This window comes from Cuculus canorus, chromosome 2 (assembly GCF_017976375.1).
Source record: "Cuculus canorus isolate bCucCan1 chromosome 2, bCucCan1.pri, whole genome shotgun sequence".
In the NCBI taxonomy this organism is placed as follows: Eukaryota; Metazoa; Chordata; class Aves; order Cuculiformes; family Cuculidae; genus Cuculus; species Cuculus canorus.
Genome location: NC_071402.1, coordinates 100938366 through 100962139, shown reverse-complemented (window position 1 = coordinate 100962139; position 23774 = coordinate 100938366). Strand labels below are relative to the sequence as shown.

Below are 23774 nucleotides of genomic sequence, written 5' to 3'. Positions count from 1 at the left end.
GCCCCTCCGCGGCCCCCGCCCGACGAGCCCGCGCTTTTCGGTGACTTCCCGACACAGAAACGCGTGCCGTGCCGCGATCCCAAACCACCCGCCCCCAGGGCCGCCCGAGCTCACCGTGGCGGGGGCGAAAAAGGGAGCACCCTCCCCCAGTGCTGCGCACGCTCGTCTTTATCTCCCGCTGTCGCTGCCGGCGCCTCGGCCAGGGCTGAGCAGGAGGCGTGGAGGAGGCGCGCGGCCCCGCTCCCGGCCGGGCGGGGGGCGGTGCCATCGCCCCGCACCGCGTCTGGAGTCGGCCCAGGCTGCGGGAGACAGCTCCGGTGCTGGGATGATCCACAGAATCACGGCTTGTCCGCTGCCCGAGGCCGTGGATTCCCTGCGTACGCGTGTTCTCACACGTACGGCACTTTTCTGCGCTGATATTTAGGCCCTCTACGCGCCAAGAATTGCCCCTCTCCCCATTAGCTCACCGAGGGGCAACTCCGCACCTGGAGTTCCTGCAGGTTCCCTCCTCTGCCTGATGCATCACAGCTGCTGCATCACAGCTGCTGCCACTTGCCGAATGGGGTAATTTGCATGACATAGAAAACAGCCAAAGAGCAGAGCGAGGAGGAAACAGAACTATTGCTCTCTTTTTGCTTAGCATCTCAGAAAGCAGAGGTCTAACCCTAGATGCACGAAGTCAGAGTTCGTGGCCTTCCTATAGCAAAGAAATTCATCCCCAAAGGTACCCTGAAACTTGGCTAAAAAAGGCATAACTTGAAGCTCATTCCTGCCACGGTATTAGCTTAGAGTAACTGCGTGTTCTTGACATTTTATATACACGTGGCTTTAGCAAATAGTATCTTCTTACATGTTTACATCCCAAATTATCACCTGTATATTCTGAATTCCTCCCCTTCTTGCTTCATCTAGGAATTGGGAAGAATAGGAAGCAAGAGAGAAAATATTTATTGGTGTCTCAGAGGGCTTTAAATGTATTTGAACCTGCCTAGAGATGTAGCCAATGACCGAGTTAAACATTGACCTCACATATGCACTTCCTGAATCAAGCAATCTGCTGTGTGAAGGGAGTTGCTAAGCTAACCTGCTAATCAAAATAGTCTTGCTTAGTACTTTAATAACACCACAAACAGTTTTAAAAATTCCAAAGATCAGAGTAAGTGGAGTGATAGTACGCACTGAGGGTCACTTGCCCCTTATTTTGCATGGTGACTTATTTTTACTGGTTTCTACGAAACCATCTAAATTTGAGTAATTTATCAGTTAAGCAAATAAAGCTTTTAAATCTGAATAAAGAGGGAGTGCTATTTGGTTGCTGGATCATCACTGAGCTGAAACTCAGTGATGATCCAGCAACCAAGAATCTGGAAACCAAGTTATGCAGAAATCGAGGCACAGAAAAATGGGTTTCAGTTCTATCTACCTGTTGCTATTCTGCTTAAATAACACAAATCCAAACCAAAATAGTGTTCTTTCATGTGCCTAAAATACATACAGCGATTACATATGCTGTGTTTATAACCACTCATAAAGCATGCAGATACACATCACATTTGTGTCAAGAGTATTTGACAAACACCAAGTTTCCCTTGAGCAATGCTCCTAAAACAGTACACTCCTTCAAAGCAGGCCACTTAACACAAATTTGGACTCTGACTTAAGTGTCACGGATTACAAAATAGTAGTTTCTTTGGAGCTACTTAAAGCTGTGTAACATAAAAAGTAGCATAAGAATTTACAGTGTTTTGTAAATGTCTCCTGAGTAGTTCTATATTGTGGCATGCACAACCACTAAATCCCAGTCTGTACTACAGTTTCACTAGTCTTCATGCAACACTTATCTTGCTGCAATAAGATTTTACCTGTCATTGGTAAAGCCTCTTCCCAGGATAGGTAGTGAAGTTCTACCTTTCTCTTAACAGTATTTTATAATAGAGGAGTTGTAAAATAAGTTCTTTATAGAAAAAATAATGTGAAATAAACTCCCAGGTGACAACATAAGAGAACTTTCAATTGATCGGCCCTGATTTTTTTAAAGTTGATCTAAAGCAAAACAACTAGTTCCCTCAGGAGAAAATGGCTCATGAATTACTCTGTTAATACAAAAATAAATTATAATCAATACCTCAGAATGCCAAAACATGCATGCATTTCCCACAGAAGCAGCTGGTTACCAAGTACTCTTTCAGGAGCACTTTCCTGTGCATCAGCAAGTTAGGCAGTTCCTAGAACTTACTGCTCTGTTTTGGAGATGATTGCTAGGGAACTGTCTTACTCAGAGGACAGCTTAATTTTAACGAAAGACAGTGAGAAACAATTTCAAACTTAGCCTAAACTTCAGATCTTAAAATTTCCACAAGCAGTCAGTGGGGAAAAAAAAAAAAAAAAAAAAGGCATAAATTAACTGTGCTTACATGTTTATTTGCAGCAAGAAAAAAAAAAAACAGAGTTCTCTTGTAAGTAGGTTTTATTGTTTTCTTTCATTTTCCACAAAACAAATCATTATAACTGCAGTGCTGTACAAGTAATAATCATCTCATTCATGTACTGTTTACAGAACTGCCCCTGCATATATCAACTTCAGGCACTAAGCCACAATTCCAGGTATTTTCCAGCTACACCACCAACTGACCATATTTAACTCCATGTTGTATATTCTAGGAATCAACCCACACAACATTTTCCATCACTGATTTACTAGTCCAGAACATGGTATCTGTGGAGGTCAAAAAGCTCATGTTAAATCTGCTAACTGACTGAACACACCAGTGATTGTGTTACAGGTGTGACAAGAAAACATCAATGTACATTAACCTTCTGAAATTCAATTGGTACAAAACAGAAAGAGAAATATAACATCTCTCTAAACTCTGTAACTAACTTCAGTCCATACCTACAGTGTGCTGCAGAAAAATATATCATTAATCTGATTCTCATTTAGTGCTCTAATTCTTTGTGAAGACTGGATGACAAGAACCTTGCACAGTATTTACGGCATTTTCTCCTTGTACTGATTTACCACATTTTCCTAATAAATTATTGCATTTTTGCAGGTTATCAGCTTGCAAGGCAGAAGTAAAGGCATGTCTGCAACACCCATTACAGGATAATATGGGCATGCTGAAAATAACCATAAAAAGTAGAAGTGGGACTATGCAGTTTTAAGGTAGGCTCATTTATATTATGATACATGAGCACTGTGAAGTTATTCATGCCATCCAATTCTTAATGCCTTGTGATATAACGAGAAAAAAATGCCTGGTATTTAACATTATCCGATAACCATTTTGCTACTCTCCAGTTTCCTAGAACTGTTCCTCCTTTTTTTCTTGAAAGAACAAAATGCATTAAGAAGAAACTAGTGAGAAACACTGCAACTATCAAGTCTAAAAGTAAAATTGTGAAGGCTGCAGAAAAGCCTCTAATGCACTGTATAACTGAAGCTTCATAGGATATATACTAGCACTACTATAGTCCAGAGAAAAATCCAACTCCAGAAGATGCTTTCAAAAGAAGTCTGGTGGTACCGACTGAGGGAAGTCAAGTGTTACTTGATAAAGAGAGAACTGGTAGGAAAGAGAACTAAATGAAAAGAAAAACAGTTGCTGCTTTTTATTCTTCTCAGAACTCAATCAGTTCCTCTCATAGGACTTGGACAAAAGTTCTGCACACAGGGATCAGCTGCACCATTCTTCAACTCTTCTAATGGGCGGAAACAATGAATCAAATGTCCTGTATCATCTACTCAGTGCAATGTGACTGGAAATTTAATGCAGAGCATACAAAAATTGCTGGAACTGGTGACACAAAGTTCAAGAAAACAGAGAACTAAGAGCATGATGTAACATGCCTTATCAAACCTCAATACATCATTCCTGGTGTACTCTAAGGGCCGGTGACTGCCTGGGTTTTCTTTTTTTAGGGCACAGGAGCTTCAAAGTGATATATTCCTCCTCCTCCATCTCACTCCTTCATGAAGTGAAACAGGGCCCAGCTTAGAACAATATGTAGAGGACTTTTTACTTTTGAGATAACAGTTCTGAGACAGAATCTCCTGTGCGTATTGTGTGCCTATGAACAACATTACTATGTATATACACTAATTATTAGTGCAGAGGGATGGATTTCCGTAACCAAACAAAAAACCCTGTGCATAAGCATCCTACCTCACAGTTATGGTCCAGTAGTATCAGTTACCAACTATCAGTAAAGCCATACCATACCTTGTATATGAGTAGCTACAAGTTTACATGTCCATTAGGACCCTTCACGGACTGAAATGTTTTCTAGAATACAGAGCCAAAAAACTGGCTTCTCAGGCCCCAATTTGAAAATAAGATTCTTCTGATAAGGGTAGATAGAGCCAGACTCTTTAAATACTATAAACAGGAAATTTATTTAACCAAGAGTTTCCTTATAATTATCCCTTCTTAAGCATAATATGCTATGTCTCTGTAACATAAAAGCAATAGCTGTGCCCCAAGGAGCCTAAATTTTGTTTAGTGACTCCACTGTTGCCTGGCTCTTTTTTACAGCCCTGCATACCATCTCCAGTTTAAGGAAGTTTCCTCAGCTTTCAATACAACGCCAGCTGTACAAAAGCATTAAGGATTTGAATGGCTCATCTATCATTTGCTCAGATTATAAGGATGGTAGTTACTCTCCTCAGGGAATATGATGTCTTCTTTTTAGTTCACAACGATATGATTCAAAGAAGAGGTCACAAAGACTGGAACCTAACTTGTAAATGTATATTATGAAAAGGAGATGCAAAAAGACCAAATTTTTCATAGAATACCTTCCTGTGAGTTGACAGATGTCTGCCTCCAAGGCCCAGGCACCAAACCCTGTTTCAAACTCCATTCCACTCCACAGTTTATATATCAAAATATTCCTTTTCTTCCCACTTTGAATCATATGAGGAGAGAGGAAGACATCAATTTCAAGCCTGGCACAGGCTTATGTTGTCCAATGACTTCAGGAGAGTTGCAGTAACATAATGTAGCCCCAATGAATTAGGAAAATACCACCAATTAGCTACAACAAACTAGAACAGAAGAATAGCATTACTCTGTGAACAAGAGAAACAAATAAGCCTATTGTGTCTTCCCAGGATTTCCATTCAATTCTGCAAGATAAGCCAAGACTAGGAGCATTCAATGAGAAGAAGGGAAAACTTTAGCGTAGCAGCAATTATAAAGCTCAGGGGATCATATTAGCTACTTGTTCAATACCAAATCTCAGTGTAATAACAGCCAAGAAATATTCAGGAGAGAAAACAATAAATTCTCTCACTGAAATCTTTCATAGGGATGAAGAATGTTTTAACAATTTCACTACATTTTGGTATTCATATTATCTCATTGTACTCAACAAAGACAAAAAAATGCCTTCTTACAATTCAGCATTACCAGCAGAAGTTTCTGAAAAGTTTCTTTCTGCCCACCTGTTAGATTATGCCACTCTTACACAAGTAGAGACAAAGCCGTTATTTATAGTAAGTGGCAGGAAGCACTGGCATGAGCTGTTTCTGGGTCCATTCAGGCAGCTGGGAAAACTTCTTGGGCAGAGCTTGGGAATTACTAATTGGTGCTACCCCCAGCTTTTGGCCCACTCATGCTGACATAGCTTCCTAGTTTGCGCTGGCCACTCACCTATTCAAACAACATGAGCCACACACAGAGAATTATATTCTTCTGCTAGGAGGCCTCCATCTCCACTGAGGCTTTGTCAGCAGTGCTCCATCAGTTTAGAAAAGGAGATTTCTCCTAAAAGGATTCCCAGTTGACATGGCTGTGCCAGTCCAACTTTACAACTCTACAATGTAGAGCAAGAAAAAATTCTGAGACTAACTCCCCCTTCATCCATAATAACCTTCATTTTAATTCCTTTTCTTTGCCATCTGTTTTGTAAGCCTGGAGAGTTAGTTCACATTTTTTAAGCTTTTCTCATAATACATAAAACTGAGATGAACGTACTTGCCTTCAGAACATGGATTTATGAAAACACCAAACTATTGCAAGACTCCTGATAAAATGAATGCTACAGCTAAGCACATCCACTTTCTCAAAGCTACAAGCAGAACAAGATATTGCCTAGAACTACAGAAAGTTGCTAAAGGCAATGCATATCTACTTGTTCGCGTATGTCAGCAAAATTAATACAGAACAGATGACATCTGTCAAATCTACAGACTGACAGATCTTCCTGATCTTGCATTATTCCAAATGCAGAACCACTAAATGAGCTAGGAACAGTGCCTTTCATTCTAGTACAGAGAACAGAACTAAGCCTAAAATAAGGGGCATTATCTCATACTCAAATTTCTTGTGCAATAAGGGAATTTCTCTTTCAAGCTCTGTCAAACTTATGGCTGTTTTAGATCATTCCTATGCCTACTGCAATAGCAGACAAATGTACAGCCTAACTGCATGACTCAGATTTTTGTGACTGCTTTTTACAAGGCTTTTCCTCTTCTCTTAAAACATTCACTGCAGCAATGCTTAATGCATTTAGCAGAGGAGAGAGTTTCAAAAAGGAAACTTGATGGGCTTCTAACAGTCTGTTTTAAACAGCCCTCATAAAAAGATACAAAACTCAAACAACTTGAAACACACCAAAGGCTGCATTTTGAGATCACAGTGTTGTGTGTATAACTTCACAGAACATCTGAAGCCAAGTTATGAGGCTGCCATGATGCATGTTAGGAATAAGTTAGAGTGTAAGCAGCAAACTTGTCTTAAGCTATGTTAGTTAGCAGCTTAAGAAATTTCAAGTGGACTTTTCAGTCACATTTGGATAACTTATCCAAGTGAACATAACTAAGGAAGTGTAATTCTTTGGCTCATCAGAAGAAAGCCTCTTACTGTTGGCTCAGCAATAAGGCAACCGTTGACCTTTAACGATTCATTTATATTTCTGCCTGGGGATAAATTGCGAGTATATATTTTCACACACACACAAACACACACGCACACACTATAATCCTTGTACCATTTAACCAGATCACACAAAAAGTGTTCCCCAAGGGAAACAAGACTGCAAACAATAAATGTTGTGTTTTTAATGTGGCCACAGAAACCTCAGGTGTGCACACCATGCAGCCTTAACTGCAGTGCCCCAAGGAATTCTACTAACTACTACTCTGTAATTTATAGGTACGTATGGGAAAGGAGATCTCATGTTCAGCATTTGGTAATGATATATCTGAAACTAAACTCAAGTAAAGAAAGGGAACACCCTTGTCCAGAGGTGGGCTACTTTCTTTTCCTTGGTTTAGATCCCAGGGCCAGGTTTAATCAGCAGTGTAAGTTGAAGGAATCTATGACTGCCCAGGTATTACACTTCCAACAACAGATGTTACTGAATAGACAGGTTGCTTCTACTGTCTCAGAGACTTCAGAGACTCAGCCCACTCAACCTCATTTGACCATTTTGATGAAATTTCAGCATTTTGATGAAATAACTGAAACATCAAAAATGCTAAATAAGCACAATTTTGGTTTTGGTTTTCAATAATCACTTAAACCAGACACCTCATAGGTAAGAATTGTATTAAGGTCACGGCTTATTTTGCACAGACCACAGAATAGTATTGGTCAGTTAACAGCATTTGCTTACAGTTGCATCATAAGGGGTGTGGAAGGGACAGTTAATCACAATACCAGTGACTCAAGGTAGAATTAAGTCCACATATTTATTTTTACATCCAAAGCATCTTGCCATTTTTCAGTGAGTTATCACTGAAAGTGATACACAGTGAAGTATACTGACTTTAGAACTATATACAACAATTTTTCCTGGCATATTATAAACCCATGCTAAAGTCTTGTAAGGTCCATCCTGTCAATCACTGCCTTCTTCACACAAAGAGTAAGAGTATCTTTTCTACCTATTCATTTTAGTATCAAAATACTTCCCAAAATTTTGGAGATAGGATTTTTTTGTTGCTTTTTCAGAACATCTTTTATTTGGATGGAGAAATCAGGGAATTGTGTAAATAACTACTTTGGAGCGACTGCCCAAGGGATCAGTTTTGAAGACTGCTATGGCTTGAAATAGGGTTACCCACCAGCGACTCCTTCATTTCTAGTGGAATTCACTGTCATACTTTTTGCCCTTTCCACTATGAATAATCTTTAAGATCAATGCTGGTCCTTATTTTTTTATGTATTTACAATGTTTCTGCTCAGGACAAGGGGGAATGGCCTGAAGCTCCGCCAGGGAATGTTCAGGCTGGATATCAGAAAAAAAATTTTCACGGAAAGAGTCATCGGGCACTGGAACAGGCTGCCCAGGGAGGTGGTCAAGTCACTTTCCCTGGAGGTGTTTAAGGAACGGGTAGATGAAATGCTTAGGGGCATGGTTTAGGGAGTGTTAGGAATGGTTGGACTCAATGATCTGGTGGGTTCTTTCCAACCTAGTGATTCTATGACTCTATGATGACCACGTATGTAGTTCCTGTTAGAGCTGATACTTACAGTGCCTGCTTTACTTTTGCTTATGTCCATCTTTTTGTCAACTATGAATGTGCCCATCCTTTATTTGAACAGCACAGTTCCTTCTAACTAGGATCCAATCCTTGCTTCCTCCAGCCCTGCAAGGCTAGTAGCCCCTACAACCTGGGGTGCCTTTCTGCCACCAGAGTATTTGCACATAAACTCTGAGTGGCACACAGCAGAATTACATTGGTTTCTATTTCTTTTGGATTTACATCTGCCCTTTTACTTAGTTAAAGTCTTTGTATTTCCATAAAAGCCTGTATCAGCACAGTCATTTTAAATCCCTCCCCTTTGCTAAGATTGTAATTTTCTTCTCTTCATTCCGTTTTACCACTATATCTCCAGATTATCAGATTTCATACTTAATTCAGATCTATTTGAATTCATATTTGATGTCAATTAACTTTGAGTTTAGTAATAAGATTAAGTCCTGCTTAGTTAGGTCAGACAAAGGCAGACAAATAATAACTTTACAAAAATTATTTACCAGTGTTTAAAGAATCTAGCAGAAGTAACAAACTAACAGATTAGAAACTTCCCTGAACACCAGTATCTTCAGTACAAGTCTTTACAATGGTTTACATAATTTGCACATATTTTGATGACATTTTGGTCTTGAAGTATTTCAGCATGCACAATACTGCAGGTAGACTGCTAGAGCACTGCCAGCAGGGTCTGGGTGTTCCACACATAGTTTGTCATACCTTCTTCTGCACCTATTAAATGCACGTGACTTGTGTCTTCAGATACATCTTAAACCACCTACTTCCATTGAGCTCATGCTATAGCCTCACATAGACCATGCTTCCTTTCATTTCAATCACTCCCTTTTCATGTCAATCAGGGAAAGACATAGTCAAGAAAAATGTGCCTTGTGCTTCACTCTGCTACAGGACAAATGTGGGCGAATGTTACGCCCATTTACAAGAAGGGCTGGAGGGAGGATCCAGGGAACTACAGGCCTGTCAGTCTGACCTCGGTGCCAGGGAATATCATAGAAATGGTCATCTTGAGTGCTATCACACAGCACACACAAGACAACCAGGTGATCAGGACCAGTCAACATGGGTTTATGAAAGGCATGTCCTGCCAGACTAACCTGATCTCCTTCTATGACAAGGGGACCCACTTAATGGATGAGGGAGAGGCTGTGGATGCAGTGTACCTGGACTTCAGTAAAGCCTTTGACATCATTTGTCAGAGTATTGTGCTTGAGAGACTGACTGCCACTGGCCTGGACAGAGCACACTCTGCTGGGTAAAAAACTGGCTGGATGGCCGGGCCCAAAGAGTTGTCGTAAATGGGAGTTAAATCCAGTTGGAGGCCGGTCACAGGTGGTGTTCTCAGGGGTCAGTGCTGGGTCCAGTTCTGTTCAATACCTTTATCAATGACCTGGATAAAGGGATTGAATGCACCCTTAGTAAGTTCACAGATGACACTAAGCTGCGAGGAAGTGTCGATCTGCTTGAGGTTAGGGAAGCTCTGCAAAGGGATCTAAACAGGCTGGTTCCATTGGCTGAGGCCAATTGGATGAGGTTTAACAAGGGCAAGTGCAAAATCCTGCACTTGGGACATAAAAACCCCATGCAGTGCTACAGGCTTGGGAAAGAGTGACTGGAAAGCTGCCTGGCAGAGAAGGACTTGGGGGTGTTGGTCAACAGCCAGATGAATATGAGCTAGCAGCGTGCCCAAGTGGTCAAGAAGGTGAAGAGCATCTTGGCTTGTATCAGAAACAGCATGGCCAGCAGGACCAAGAAAGTGACTGTGCCTCTGTACTTGGCATTGGTGAGGCCATACCTTGAATACGGTGTTCAGTTTGGGGCCCCTCATTGAGAGAAAGACATTGAGGCTCTGGAGCGTGTCCAGAGAAGAGCAACAAAGCTGGTGAAGGGGCTGGAGAGCAAGTCTTGTGAGGAGTGGCTGAGGGAACTGGAGTTGTTTACCCTGGAGAAGAGAAAGCTTAGGGGAGACCTTATCACTGTCAGCAACTACCTGAAAGGAGGATGTAGAGAAGTGGGTGGTGGTCTCTTCTCCCAAGTGATAGGTAATAGGACAAGAGGGAATGGCCTCAAGTTGCACCAGGAGAGGTTCAGATCGGACATTAGGAAAAATTTCTTCACCAAAAGGGTTATCAAGCACTGGAACAGGCTGTCCAGGGACATGGTTGTGTCACCATCCCTGAAGGTATTTAAAAGACTAGTAGATGGAGTGCTCAGGGATATGATTTAGTAGTGGACGGGTACACTCGGACTCGATGATCTCAAAGGTCTTTTCCAAGCTAGTGATTCTATGACAACAAAATCTCTATGAACAAAGACTGAAAGGAAGGAAAAGAATTTAAAATTATAATTACACAGAAAGATAAAACATTGATCACTTTTCTTATTCTATTTGCACAAATACCTTTCTCATCAAGAAAATCTGGACATACAAATAACAAAATAAATTACCAATTAGCAATAAAAAAAAAAATTTGCAACATGGATTTAGCCACTGACATCTGGAATACACTGTGAGCCTAACTAGATGTGTCTCAGTTGATTACATGGGAAACCATTGGCAATATACCAGTGACTGTAATATGAAGACACAATCACTGTATTGTGACAAAGCATTAACTTTTTTAGTACAGTGGAAATGGGTGAGTATGGGTGACACTTCAGAAAAGAATCTCCTTGAAAAGATTAATTGCACTGACTCTGGCCCTTCTCTTCCAATAAGGCCATTCAGGTTTTTAAACATATCATCTTAATTTCAGAGGTTGTACTGAGAATTTTGATGCATAAGTTTTCAACTCCTGCCTCAAGCTTGCCAGTCAACAGCTTCTCCCTGAAGGACAGATGGGTCAAATGCCACCTGCCTCAAAAGGTGAATCTTTTACTGTCTCTAATAATTGGCTAGAAGAGTTAAAATCAGAGTAAAATTACTTAATGTTTTATAGTAAGATAAAGATTTCAGTAGCACTTTTGCCTGTAACCTTGATATCCTTTATAAAAAATGTTTAACAGTAATAAAGGCTTAATTATCATTAAACAGGATGTAAATGTGTTGAATTTATATATACTACCCTTAGAAATACCTCTCAGCAGCATCAGAACTGCCTGAGGTTTTTAAACATTTAAACATATTACAGAGCATCCTCATGCAAGTTTGCCATTTTTTTCCTGACTCAGCTTTGGCTGGAGGTGTTTGTTTATTCCCAGAAGCCTTCCAGCTTACTATAAAACATATGCTTGCTTTATGCTTGTTACAAGCTGAAAGTTCACAGCAAGCTGCAGTGTGAGAGGCAGCAGATCCTAAACATCTAACTGCAAGAAAGCAGGCAGTGGTGGCCTTACACAATGCATTTGCCTTTCTTTTATTTTTAGCTTCGTTTCATAACTATTACTTGTGAGCACAAAAATCACCTTGCTTTTTGATCTCTGTCTTTTCGTGTCTTCTCTAGTATTTCTTCAACTTCAGTCCTGGATGCTCCCTTCAGGTTTCCTAAACAGAAGTTAGCTGGAGGACACAAACTATACTAATGGCTTTATCAAAAGAATACTATCATGAGAGCTCAAAGAGTTCATGCAGGAGACTGACCTCAAGATACTGAAGCGCAGGGAAACACCTTTAATAATTTTGCTGCTTAGAGAGATCTTTGTTTTAAATGCACTTACTACTCCTCTTTCCTCCTTTCCCAAACCAAACGGCATTCACTTCATTGTCTCTCCACAGCCCAAACCACACTAAAGAAATACAAACTTCAGCATCTAGAGCACAGAAGACAAAAAACAGTGTTTGCTACAGCTGAATTCAAACTGAATGTTTTCCTTAGGTGATAGGAGACACACATCAACAGAACAGTTCTGCCTTTCACAAACCTGCCAAAAATTCAGCCTCTACCTTACCCCTCCCTCCTGCCACTTGTCCTGTACCGAGGCAAGACTCCATTAAGCCACTCTTTCCTGGTCAACAAGGGCTCCTTTGCCATCCGTACCTCTCCATCTGAAGGCATGACAGTAAACTGGGTGAAAAACTAGGACAGTATTTGAAGACAGTTGAAGTCTTCTAATTGAACTCTCTGCTAGTGAAAATTCTTCCATTCTCTTTTTCTTCATGTTCCATGCAGAAGTTAGCATTAAATAGCAACCTTTGAAGGAAATATTCACCACATATGTTTGTGCATTGCCTTGACCAAGACATGTATCAGATTACAGGCACAGAAGCTTTTCTGTCTCTCATTCATTTCCTCTGGCTTACAAAAATACTGGCATTTGAGAGAAAATTTTCTCTGTCAGTGATGAACATACCATCTCTAATGTTTTGCTGCTCCTCTTCTAGTGCCAACTGAATCAAGGACCGGTCTACTTCGCAGAGACCCACAAAACGAACCACATCAGAGATGTAGAGAAACCAGCAGATAGAGACTAACTTGTTTAGGATCAAGCGATGGCCATGGTAACCCAAGAAGAGGATGGAAAGAGCCCTGGGAGCAATGGCAGTGTGCAACAGCTCCTTCAGACTGCAGAACAGAGGTTTGGAAAATGTCACATTTACTAAGAGTCAGCTTAACAGCTGACACAACTTTTTTTGTGGAGACAGCTTGCTTACAAGTTAAAAAAATCAGCAGAGAAGCACGCTGGAAGGACTTATAAAGCAGGCATGTAATACTGAGTATCTCTGCTTGCAAGCCATTCAAAGTCACCTCTCTTGTCTTTCAGCAGTGCTGCAGTACAGCTTGGAATGGCTCCGAGTCATATGGTACCTGACACAGGGAGACTTCTCTTCCCTGTGCAGCCAGCTTTATCACAAGCAAAGAGAAGAACACTTGGTATAACTAAAAGCTGGATATATTACAAGAACTATAATTACTACAAATGGCTTTTTTTCTGGAAACATTTATAAAATTACTGTCCAGGCTGTGGTCTGATAGAACCAGACCTTCTCTTTTAAGCACTTTCATTTTCAGTAGTGAAATCATTAAGCTAAATAAATATACGCTTTTCAGGTTACAAATTTATTTAGGATAGCTGCAGGTCAGAGAGGTGCTATTTATAAACTGAAGCAAAGATATTTGCATTTGTTCTCAGTGGTGAGTTTGGATTTTGGTTTTGCTTTCTTTTAGGCTCTTTGCATGAGCATACTTAATACTGCCTTTTCCTGATGTACATAACCGTTATCTTAAATATAGGTGGTTTGTATAGGATTGTGTTACAGTTTTATTCTTTTAATTTGGTTACAATAAGTAAAACAATACAGTCACCCTGAAAAATAAGGATAAAAAAGGAATGTAAAAGCATATGCAGGGAAACAAGAAGCAGAATGGTTAATTAAGAAGAGTGAAAAGCATGGGGTAATAGTGAAACAAGATCAAGTCACAAGCTGTTTGTGGTCACCACTATGAAACAATGCAAACATTAGAACATAAGTAAAGAGAGAGATGGCTTAATTAGTCCTAGAATGAGGAGGAGATTTTTAATGTTTAAAAAAAATATACACATTTCCTCCTGAAACTTCAAAACATTTCCCAGAATAAGGCCGTGCCTGGAAATCACCAATGAAGCACGAGAATTGCAGTGCCCTCCATGGAAGCAGCACCTGATATCTGCAGGCTTCCCACCCAGGGAGAGGGCTGCTGCCTGGGCTTTTCAGAGCCCCTCCTCTTTCCCCTGTCACTACAACAACAGTTGACAGGTGATATGCTTACCCTGCAAAAACTACCTGCTGTCTTCTAGACGTGCATGTTAGTCAGAGCTGCTAAGAATTATTAATTAATAATAACTAATAATTGATTGATTTTTACTGCCTCCGAGATCAGGTCAGAGCATTGGCATGATGCTCAGGCAACAAGGTGATGAGGTTCTAAGCAACAAAAAACAACAAAAAGCTGTGCCACAGCTTCAGTCAGCATGAAGGTGGGACAGGATGAGGGCTATGAGAGCTTGCTGCAGGAGTGTCCAAGAGAAATGGTTGCACAAAGCTTCCATGTGGAGGAACCAGCACACATTTCACTTTTTACAGACTTCATAATAGAAATCACCAAACACAGGTCTGGGATCACAGAAACACAGAAACATAGAAACATAGAAAAGGCTTTTGGCTAATCTATGTCAAGATGTCTGCTAGGCTATACTGTGCTGATTTAATTTGTTCAGTTCTGTCTTCAGGAATGTAGAGAGGAATACCAGATATTTAATCTTGAGTCCATATAGTCCAGTAAGTATTCCTTCCTATGTAAAATTTTGTTTGCCTTCTTAATCCTCTCATTTCTCACAGAAATATTCTATATCCTTCTACTTTTTTGGTGTTTTAATCTTTTGCATACACACAGTAACCACAATGCTTTTTTATCTTAGCACAGGCAAGGCAAACATCACTTCTGGCTTTCCAATAAGAATGTACAGAGCCTATTGAATCTAGGCCCTGTGATAGTTCTAAGTGCCCAAGACGACTTGCAGCATTTTTGCAAAATTATTTCTACTCAAACATTTTCTAGTGGGTTCTTAATCAGGGGCTCAAGACTTTTTCAGTGAAGCAAAAAAAGAAAATTTCCTAATACTTTACTTTGAAACAACAGGGACTGAAAAACACCTGCACTTATAAACAAACATTTAAAAGTGGCAGAAGCATGTGTTTGTGTGTATGTGTGTGTGTATGTGAAAATCTTCACTTCTATCCTCAAGAACAATTAGTAATGCTTTTTTCCATAAGCACTTCAGTTTATGGGAACTGAATTCAAAGGAATACTTTCCCCTTCTCAACTGGAAGACAAGTCCCTAGCTTTCAGTGCTGCTAGGTAAGTAATTAGAAGTCAGATGACAAAGAAACCTATTAAGATCCCTTAATTCACATTAAATAACAGTAACTAAGGTTTATAGTCCCAGCCATGGGAATTGAAGTTTTCGGAGATCAAAATGGCAAGTGTGGAGACTAGGACAGCTTATTAACAGCATCAAATTTATTATGTAATCACCACTTTTTTTTCTTATCTTCATTCTAAGGTGCTGTGCTGTGCTCAGAGACCTTACCTATACTTACCATTACAGCCTCACAACTTGGCAAGATCTCTAAAAAGCTATTCGAATTTATTCTTTAGTGATATACAAAGCACACACACAAACAAACACTGTTATATTCTTCACACAGATAAAAAGAAAGTATAACAACAAGCTAGATTATTTTGACCTAAACTATTTTTCCATCCCACCAGTAAGGGCGCTGACCTACAGTTCCATCCTGATCCTGCAAGAACACCGAGATCTCTCCTAAGAAAGCTACATGTTTTACAGTTTAAAAAACAAAACCAGCCAACTCTGATAAGGTAAGTAGAAATCATTTTACAAAACGTCAGCCATCTAAAAGCTAGCCTTCAAGTTTAAACTAAGCTCCCTCTGCAGTCAGCAAACGGTAGTAGCCAATCTTACCATGGGCTGAATAAATTATCTCCTGGGATACGTAAGAAGCCTAGATTCTTAATGGCCTAGATACAGAACTTTTAGATAAATATTAATGTATGCCAATACATAGATATTACAGAAATTTATACAGCATGTGTTAAGTTATCTCTTCTTGGATTTTAATCTTTTGCTCTGTCTCCCTGTCTCTTCCCCACCCCATCTCTAGTTTCCTCAGCTATTTTTATTTTTCATTTCCCATCCCCTTTTCTTTGCAGCTTTTGCTTTCACATCCAACTTCTGGTTCTTCTTGTTCAAGATCTCCTTTGCTCTCTCCCTTTCTTTTTGAATACATACAAATCATTCACCCCCTGCCTCCTACTCCACAGTCCTGTCCCCCCCTCATCCCCCTCCCTCTTTATTCCTCTGTCCCTGTCGCCAAAGGTTTAAGGTCAAAAGAGTAATCAAGCAGCAGCTTTGTTACACAGATCACGCAGGAAAGAAAGCAGAGGGAACAGCAGTATCTGTTAAGGATCAGTTTCTCCTCCAACTGAGAGCCGAAAAGAGACTCGGGAATGAGCCTGCCTACACAGCTACCAGTCACTAATTTAATCAGTAAAAAACCCTTCCTTGACAAAACAGTGATCTTTCACCAAATTTAATACAGGTGCAATTAAAAAGGCATATTGCTTTGAATGTGTTAAGCTTGTTCTCTAATTCCTGATGCCAAAAGACCTTGAATAAACATAAAACATCTGCTTCCGTGGCATCTTTAGATGCATAAACCTTGTTTACATAATTCTGGCATGGCTGGGTGGATCAGCAATCGGGACTGCATGTTTCTGGGGGGCACCAGATATCAGCTTGCAGGCAGATCAGGAAGTCAGGCATAAGTTACTCTTCCTGTAGTAACTCACAGAGTACAGTTAAAACAGCTGAAAATGAAGGAAATTATTAATTTTTTTTCACTAAAAATTCAAGTCTGCTGGAGCAGGATGTAATTTTAAAGAAAATAAAAAAAGAAGTTATAATAAAAATTAGTTAGAAATGGAACAGAATTTTTTTATTCTTTCTGGTCTATGAATATATTGTAGTTTGGGGTCCTTCCCCCACACACACTCTGCTTCCCTCAATAGAAATTAAATTAAATTCTTGAACAGGAACAGTTAACCTTTGTGTAAATGGTCACAGTTTCAATTAAACTTTTCTCAGGATCTTCAGAATTCGTTTCAGAGGTATATCTTTTAACTTCCTATCGCAATTAATTTATACAGTACAACAAGCAATCCTGTGGCAAACTGTGTGCATTGCAAAAGGGGAGAGAAAAGCTGAACAGGAGAAGGAAGGCAGCAAGGGGACTCATTTTCTTTTGGTTTTCTCTGCCAGGTACTAGACCTAATTAAAGAATACAGACGACTTTCATGCCTACCATTGCTATGGGGTTTCATTACAACAGACCGCATCACATAAAAAAGCTGGGGAACTTCAGTGGCCCTGTACCAGTGTAACTCTGATGTACTCTTTTCTTCTTTTGGTAATTAGCCTTAATCATGATAGATTAACAAGCTGAAGTTTTGGAAAACATATTGTGGAAATCTTAGGATTTTATCCACTTTTCCAGAAAACTGTCTTTCTCATACTTCTTTTGCTCTGTTTCATTTGGTGCTTTCTAGTACCACTAGATGGATGGCCATTGAACTGACTCTCAACCCATCAGCCACTTTTGCTACATCCATCTGAAATTTAAGGGGGGAAGAGGAGCAAACAAATAAAAAATATAATTTCTGTATCACGTAGCGACAGGCCACAGCATACATGGGTGCTGAGGGGCAAATACGCATGGTAATTCCAAACAGCCCCCTGTGGCCATAATTAGTTGCAGGGCTTCCCTCTCTGTCCTAGTGCTAGACCCATGACAGTCAGAATTGCTGGCTGGTACTACTACCACACACATACACGTTTCATAAGGAAAGCACAATGTTCTCAACCCACACCTCCTTCCCAGCACTGGAAAACTTTCACCACCATCAATGCATGATGCAAATAGATACCACAGCTATTCAGGAATATCCAGACCAGTAACACCAGTAACAAATAGAAGAGCAGCAACCAATTATAGAGAGGTCTTTCCTAATTAAAGGTCTGAGGTTGATGTTCTGCCTCTGGCAACCCAAGCAGAGAACTGCTACTCCAGATGAGTCAAGATTTCCCTCCCTTGATCTCTGTACTTGTCTTCTAGATAGTTTTGATGGAGGATACAAAATAAAATAATTCTCATCCCCTTGGAAAACTATTTTTGCCCCTTTATAAACACCTGTCCTTTCAGATGGTCATAACACTAGGAGAATGTGTGCAATGTGAAGAGGCAGATAAAGCCAGGGGGCAAAAGTCAGAGCACTTCTTTGCTCTCATTGATTATTTGTCTAACAAGGACACCATTTCCAGAACACACAATAAATGCAGTAAACCACTGAACTCCTGCACCAATTCTTTTCTTAAGTCTTTCCAAAAGCAAGACATTATGTTGCCTTTCACGGTTTTTGCAATTGACAGAATCTTCTCAAAGCCTGAGATCTCTTCCTGGTTGGCACTGCAGTTAGCCTCAGCACTGTCTGAACAGAATGAAAATGTCCCTGTGAACTTACTTTGGGGTGCACTCTGCCAGTTATGTTTGAAACCTATGATTTATGCTTCATCCTGAGAATTGTATGTATCTGATGCTGTAATTATCGACTCTTTCCTCCTCTTCCACTTTAATCTGAGGTCTCAGATGTTAGCTGTTTGGCTCAGAAGACTCTCTCTTCAGCAAGATTCCCACTTTTCCCACACTCTGCATGGTATTCAACTGTGAAAAATAGAGTTGCGAGTATTCTGCAGCTCACAATATTATGTCCCATGTGTAGATTTGCACCTTCATCTAATGTCATTTGCTTCTCCTGTGCAAGTTTTTGCATTGTATCTTTCAAAGCAATATGAAGTCAGTCAATGGAAGTCAGAATAAGTGTGTCTCAAAATATACATAGTCCAGCAGTCCGTGAGACTATATTATAGTCAAGACTTTGAGGTGCTTTTCCAGTCACCACAGTGTCACAGCCAGGATGCACAGTTATACTGGGTACAGTATTTTTCCTCAATTTCCAAATCTCTGTGTGCCTCAGAGAAATGTACAGCATGACTTCAGCCAAAGGCAGGAAGGCCCCTCTTAGGCAAAAGTCTTGTAAGAATTTCTAACTCATGTAAGCATAGACTCATTCCAGTAGTGATTTAAACACTAACAAACAGATCTATTTGATCTAGCTGCTGCTAAAAGCGGACATACCGCAAAAACTGTGAAGGAAGCACTGAGTCCAGCCCTCTCCACTAGCAAGGCAGCCTTTTAGCAGGACTTTTTGAGAACATAGGTTTGGTTGTTGGCATCCCAGCTCCTTAAATTAAATACCTGAAGTCAGAAATTCAGTTGAAAAGTCTCTCAAAAAGAGTAGTCTATTAGCCAAGCAAGGCAGACAGATGAAGTATTAACTGATGCTGCAAGTATCATTTTAATGTGCAGGTCACACACATGCAGAAAGTTTTTCTTACCTGATTAGACTAGAAGATGGATAGATGAGTTTCAAAATTATTGTTACTGTTACTATCAGCAACAGCAGGAACAACAGCAACAACTCACTCTATAAAGGTAATTGGATTTCTAATCTGTTGCATCCCCAACACCGACCTACATATTCTGAGAGAGTCAGAATAGGGTTCTCCTGTAGTTTCATTTAAGAATAAGATATAAAATCCAACATCCTGATGCTGGATGTTGATGCTGAGGTTTCTGATTTTTAAGTCCGATACACAGTAAGACATTAAACACCACACTACCTGGGATACGCTCTAGAAAACAAATAGCTAAACTAAATCTATAACACATGAAAGCAAGCATACGAGCTCAATGCAAAAATCTTCCTTTACCAGTGAGCGATCCATCATTTTTTTCTCACTACCAAAAACTATCTATGCAATCACTACTGCTGCATTAGTCAGTCAACCTCCATCTTTTTTTCATGCAAAGGACAGAGACAGTCCAGAAAAAGGACCTAATATGAGACTAAGCAAGGTCCTTATAATAACACCATTATTATTAATTGTTCTTCCCTACACTGAATCTCAGAGCCACCACAATGTTTTCATTTATTTGCAGATTCCAGAAAAGAAAAAAAAAAAAAATCCTCAGAAAAAAGCCAATAACCTATCTTACTAACAAAGCGGTACCACTTTGCTGGCCCTCCTCTCCCAAGTAATTTCAATTTTATGTCCATTGAGAGCTTATCTTCAATACAGCATGATGAAGTAAATCAATAGTTACTGTGGGTCTTGCTGAACACTCTAAATATTTCTGCAGCTCCCATACTCTATTAGATCAATATTTAGTCTACAAGAAAGAGCATTCAGGAAAAATAGCTTACACAGAGCAGGAAACAGTCACATGGTGGGCAAAAAATGCACAGCTTTTAAAAAAGATTAAAATTATTTTTATATTAAATATTTTTTCAGCATGATTTTTGGTGTTTTCTTTTTAACAAAGTAGCTTACAGCAAAATTATCCCCCTTCAAAAGAAAACAGTATTAATATTTGGATCAAGCGAGATTCAACTATAAATTCCTTTGTGTTGCAGAACTCAATTACCCCCCAGCTAAAAGGACAGTATAAGGCGTGCAGTGAGGGTGGGAAACCACCGATGTAATGTGATGTCTAAATTTTACCTTATATACTGAGGGCAGACAGATTTCTTAGCATCAAGGAGAATATGATACACAGCCCAATGTCCAGCTTGCAAGTTTTGTTTTTTTTAAATCCACAAATATTTTCAGAAGAATGCTTTCAATGCACTCTGATTTTCACAGAGTTTAAGGCCATAATATGAAGTAATTGGAAGTGTCAATTTTCCAGTGATGCCAGTACTTTTTTTCAGTTTTCTATTTTTAGGATTTCTTGGCAAAGTTTCTTTTCTAATCCTGGCTCCCAGTTTCTAAATAATGGCCCGAACTGCTAACAGGATTTTAGAGGAGGAATGCCTTGTGTTAAGTTTTTTCCTCATTTATTACAGGAAGAGCAACCATTAGTCATCCAAGAATTTTCAAGAATCCAGCAGCCAGCAGTCCATTTATTTGTGTCAAATTCCAGTGAACTGATGCTTATTCAAGTCAGGATCTCAGCTTTATACCACAAACTCCCAACTCAAATCTTTCTTCTCAGTAAACATAAGACTGTAAATGTACTTTTACAATTTGCCCTGTGTTTGACAGGTATAAGCTAGGTTTTAGATTGCAGTCACATCAGCTATACAAATGTGTTGAAGGCAATAATCCAATTAAGTAGAACTTTAGCTTTAAAAAGTTATGGTGATAATTGATCAAAACACTGGAGATACTACCACAGATGCATTTTGTGCTGTTAAAAAGGATTCTTATTATTTATTTATTCCTTGCTTTTATTTTTTTGTGATAAAGCATAATACAAAAATTTATTAATGAAAATTTCTACATGGAATTTCTACAGTGTGGAAGCAACAGAGAGAATATGAATATAACTTCTACATTTTAACAAATAGCATCAATGAACTTTCAAGATGGGTTCTAAGAAAGAAATATGATAAACAAGGAAAACAATTTTTTTCTTTCAAAACAGTACTCTTCCATTTCACCTTTTATGGATGTTCAGTGCATTCACTGACACCAGCTGATACATTAAAAACTCGCTCCATTTTCTGTAGGGAGAACAGCCAAGTGTCATGGTTTGGCAACACAGACACTACCCCATCACTCTTTTTGAGTATTCTGTCAGTTTTCCTTTTGTCTAGACCCTTCATGTCCTGAGAGTCTTCACGCTACATGTGTAAACGCATTCCTAAATAGGAATTCTTTCCAAATGAGGGCTGAGGAAAGAAAAGCCATTCCCATAGTGTTCTGCCATGGTTCCACAGTGAAGAACACTACAACTTTTGCTTTCAGATCACTGGTTTTAAAGCACTGCAACCACAAACCCTAAAATCCTGCAAGTTTTGTTCAGTTAGAGCCAACAGATTCTCTTCTTTTCTCAAGAGGGGACACATTTGATGCAACTAAAATTACCCAGAAGTCAAAAGGAAATAAGTTAGGATTGACTTAGGGAAAAGTTAAGGGTCAAATGCCTCATACGCATACTTTGATGCAAGATTGTGTCAGAGTAACTGCGAACCTCAGCTTCCTCCTACTTCGACAAGCCATAACCACGGGGCCTCAGAGCAACAATCGGCCACCAGACTTCCTTCTGCAAGACTTTAGCCCTTCTCAAATCGGCACTGCCACTGGTATCGTGGCACTGGAAGAGCTGAGTAAAGTATCCTCACAATCCTTGTTTTCCATTAATATAGTTCTTACAGTGCCCATCAAAACCACTCATGCACAAACTAAGCTTTTCCCCTGCTCAAGCACACAGACAAGAAAAAGAAGTGCTCCAAATACCTTAAAGAAAGGCTAAAAATCCAACCTTTTTACTGCCCCCCCAAATTACAGCTGTTTGAAATCCAGGTCAAAATCCTCAGGTTGAACTTTATCTTCTGTATCATCTTTCTTTCTCTCTTGCAAATGCGTACACACATACACACACACGTTTAGGACCCAGTGCCACTGTGCATATGTTCAAACGAAGCCCTTGAACCTCTGCATTCAACACCACACCATGATCAGTCCTCTGCTGAAACACCACACTGAACACATGCACTGAAAACCCATGAGCTGATATTGCAATAAATCTACAGAAAGCCTTCATGAATTGTATTGTGAGCCTTCAAGGACAAAGACCCAAATGGTTTTCATTTCCCTCAAAGTGATAGCCACAGTTATACCAGATTTGGCAGGCATTCCATGCCCGTCGGGCTTATACCAACATGAAAAAGAGTTTATGTTTGACATTTGCTTTAAAAATATAATGAAAACCTTTTGCTTTTTCAAGTCCCAAACTTGCATTAGTTTCTCAGAGTTTATTACTTTAAAAAAAAAGCATTTGCTGGCTCTGATTGCTTGGATAACTGACAAAAAAGCATTAGAAGCAGGTTCTTTATTACTGTTCTATAGCTGGATAACAGAGAACAAGGAGTAACAGAAACAAGATGCTGAACAGCACGTTCATTCTCTGTCCTCCATACAACTGTTTTTGATAAATAAGATGTGGCTTATGACATCAAGCTCTGATTCATCAGTTGCAGCTCTCCGTCAGTTAACAGAAAGGAAAGAATACGTAGTATTTCCACATATTCTCTCCATGTGTTTTCTCCCTTAACGTCACATACAGGCTAACACTTCCACAATGTTAGATGCATTTGGGGTAGATCAGAGCTGGGAAGGCTTGTGTATGACAGTCTTCTCAGGGCAGAAGGTAGAAAAGGACCATGGCTAGTAAGTTAGGAGAATAGGAAGCAGTAGTATAGCAGAGCTTTTGCAAATCTCACAATCAAAACGCAATCAACCTGATCCCCTCACCCTGAAATTTATATGGGAAACCAAGACCATACATCTTGTTTACGTATCACAGCTCCTGAAAAAACGGCTGATTTCACACTATGTGTAAGGCAGCATGCAAGTGTGTAAAAGCATAAAATCATGACCTAAGGAAAGGAACAGCTCTGTGGTGTGCCCTAGATCATGACATGATCGTGACATTTTGCTTTATGTTGCATTACTCAAAATTAACACACCACCACTTTAACCATGTGGTCAAATACATTCTGGGGTTCACAAGTAACTTGAGATATGAATAACATCTACTGTGGGTATGTGGATACATTCACATGTGTACTCTCACACGTACACATGCAGATTATGTGCTGGATTTTGCAAAAATATATGCATTATATTTAAAAAAAAAAAAAACTAA

At 39.7% G+C, this 23774-nt stretch overlaps 1 protein-coding gene across 7 annotated transcripts in view; it reads right to left on the bottom strand.

The window, feature by feature from the left end:
- TNS3 (tensin 3) overlaps nucleotides 1-23774 on the bottom strand; it is a 221051-nt gene that overhangs the window by 190758 nt on the left and 6519 nt on the right. For 3 of the 7 annotated variants that reach the window (XM_054060600.1, XM_054060594.1, XM_054060597.1), the window contains exon 1: nucleotides 115-267. The exons of the other annotated variants lie outside the window; for them this stretch is intronic. The gene's annotated coding sequence lies outside the window, so the exon portion shown is untranslated. Of the gene's footprint in view, nucleotides 1-114; nucleotides 268-23774 lie in introns of those variants that run through there. 7 annotated transcript variants of the gene reach the window in all.